Below are 3,269 nucleotides of genomic sequence, written 5' to 3'. Positions count from 1 at the left end.
CATAATGTTTATTTCAACCCACTTTTCAACAGATACAGTATACAAAACAATTACAGTACATGTACTGTATATGATTGTACCCATACAGTCACTTAAACACCTTTCCAGCTGTGGAAGGCAGTAAAACCATAATTCTCAGAAAAAATGGAATGATTGTCATCATAATGAGCAGTGTTCATATTAAACAAAACTACTGCTTTATATGATGTCCTGCTCTTTGGTTCAAACTGGCCTCTGATTTATGTTGAAAAATTTCACTTGCATGGCTACATGATGACAGGGAACACCCCCAGCAGGGCCAACAGTCTTACATCCCTTAAATATGCTTGTTTCTGTAGAAATACTAGCCACTGGTAGCCAGCGCCTTTTAAGAAGGAATATTCCTCAGTGGTGCAAGCAGGAAATTGATTGTTGAAGCTTGGTTACAGAATGATTAATAGGTAGTAGGTGGAAGGAGTTCCCCACTCACCTACCATAAGCCACCACTTTTTCTTCAGCCAAGGTTTGGTATGGGTACACACGTGTGAATGCTGTACCTGAGTTGGAGTTGAAACTATTTTCCTTTCTGTGTGTATGGTGTTTTGTTTGATTTTGCAGTGGCAGAGGGAAACGTGTTTTGTTCGATTTTGCAATGGTAGAGGAAAACTGTGTGTAAACGAAAGTGTAAAGGATAAGCAAGCGTGAAGCTGCTTTAAGTCCTCAGCGTTAGTTTACCCAGTTTGGCAGCAGTAGGTACAGCAGCCTTGATGCCATGCCAAGAGTGCCCTGACTGGTCTCCTCTGCAGTGGAGAAATTCAACAAGCAGCAGAGATCACTCTGCCCTTGATACAGCTGAATCATTGGTTCCTTCCTCTCAGACTGGCCTCTTTCTATCCCTGCCTTCTGCTCATTCCCCTTTGGTTCTTTCCAATGGAAGTACACGCATGAGGTCAGGTAACCAGCACAAGCTCTCTGGCAGTGAAGACCTAGGTGCATGTGCTGAGCTTTCATCAGATGAGACATCAGCATGCATTTGTGGTTCACTAATGCTTACCCATGCTTAGTTGGGAGCTTTGATGGAGTACTTGCATGTTTCTGTTTCTTGGCATTCTGAGTAACCCATTTTCTGCTGCCGTAATGTTCTGTTCTGCTAAAAAACTCGAGGCTGTTCAGCCTCCTATAGCAGTCATCTTACTTGTGGAGGTAACAACCCACCTAAGGTATCAAGCACAGGCTGCACTCTCTGACACTATTGCACTACTACTATCTGCCTGAACCACATCTTCTGCTGTGACTAAGAAAAGAAAGACTTCAGGAAGTAAAGGTGAAGCCATGCAAGCACATATCTTCCTCCTATTTCTCCTTGTCTTCTTCTGCCCCTTGTTAGGAAAAAGAAAGAGAGGTCTCCAAAGTCCTTTCACAAGACTTCAACTGAGCACCTTCCTTCTTCAAGGGTAAGCAATGGCATTAGCTCACCTGAGCATATTGTCTGCTGTAGGTAATGTTGACACCAGGTTCTCTAAGCTTATTTGTGAACCAGAGTATCTCCATTCCTTCTAAGACACAAGGATTACCAAGACATTATTTGTACTTCTGCCTTGGTACACAGAGAAAAGCTGGTGCTACCTTGTTGCTTAGCGCATTCACAATCCCTAGATCAAGCATGTGCAGAGAGGGTTCACATATGACAGGTCACTACTGTGCAGTACCACTGGGTATTGATGATAAAGTGTTATTGTGTTCACCACCAAGCAGTGACTGGTTTGTCCAGACCACTTAATGTGCTTGTGCACAACCCCTGGAACATAACTACTGCAGAAGTAGGGCTCACATGATAGGTCACTGCTTTACAATACTGCTGGGTATCATGGTGAGCCATATACAAGTGATCACACAGACACTCGGGATGTTCCACGTTCATCCAAGACATCCCACATACTTGTGTATAGTAGCACTTGTGAGCATTCTTCTGTAGCCTCGACTAGTTTAGTTTTGGCTGATCAACTGAAAGTCTATGGGAATGTGGACTACAGTTTCAAGCATTTAGCAATCTACTGTCAGATCTGACAATTATGCCCATGCTCCTGAGAGTACTCACCAGAGCCGACTGGTGTCTCAGCCTCTCTTTTGGGAGAGGATCCAACTCATGCTTTGGGGAATCTATTAGAACCTGAGGGTCCTTCTCCTTTCTGAGCCCCTTCAAACCAAGTGAAGCAATTTTTTCAAGAGTTCATTGGGCTCATTCATAACCATAATGACCTTAAGGAAGCAACTGCTCACTGCTTGCCCATTGGTCTTGGATCAGGTTAACAGTCTGATCTGCTGTTCAGAAGATTCCCTGCTGTCCAGCATATCAAGCAAGCTATGTTCCCCACCACTCTTCTTGTGCCTAAAGGAGCTCAGTTGAATGAACCTCATGCTATTCCCTCAGGGGCTGTGTAAAGAACATTAGTTGGTGTGAAAGACAAAAGAGGTACCAGTCAGTGCATCACCAAGGGGGCACCCAAATCATTCTCTGAGGAAAGTCAGTAGTAGTCCCCCCCCCCTCCCCAACTGAGAGGTAGTACTTGTAGGAGGAAATAGGATATGAGCCATAGGGGAAGAGAGATGGAACTATCAAGATTCACTGGTATCACCTAGGGTATGTTCCCCAACCCCCGATCAGGCCAGCAAATGTTTTCTATCCTTTCTCCTATTCCTACCAAACTTCTCCCACTACAAGAAAGGCTAACCAATGTAATGCTTGTAGGGTAAAATGCAGGTATACAATCTCCCCCGTGTAAAAGAAACAATGTATGTGAAGGTCGATGTTTATGTGAGACATGAAGTGCCCACAAGGCAGCCCATGTCCCATGCAACATCTGTGGTCTTGTTTTTTCTCCATGATACACAGAAAGGAAAACCAAACCACAGACAAATGACCAAAAATAAACAATGAACCAAATATTCATCCTGCATTCAACAACAGCGAGAGAGAGAGAGAGAGAGTAGTAAGACGGCTACCCTTCAAGACAGCCAAAGAAAAAGTGCTTGCTGACAGTCAGTGGCGGGTATTTCCCCACTTACCCCAATGTAACCACCAGTTAACCACCTTGTTGCCAAGTTCAGGATCTGTCACCCAGCTTGCACTGGAGGGTTCTCCTATATGGAAGGCGATGGATTGTATTTCTGTAGGAAAAAATAGTAAATAAAAATTTAGAACTAAGGAAACCTAATAGACTGTTATCTTGATATCAGATCAAAAGAAATTTTGAGGTAACATTGGGATTATTAGGAAAAACTTACAAAAA

The sequence above is a fragment of the Macrobrachium rosenbergii genome, chromosome 22 (assembly GCF_040412425.1).
Source record: "Macrobrachium rosenbergii isolate ZJJX-2024 chromosome 22, ASM4041242v1, whole genome shotgun sequence".
Classification (NCBI taxonomy): Eukaryota; Metazoa; Arthropoda; class Malacostraca; order Decapoda; family Palaemonidae; genus Macrobrachium; species Macrobrachium rosenbergii.
This window is presented reverse-complemented; position numbering follows the sequence as displayed.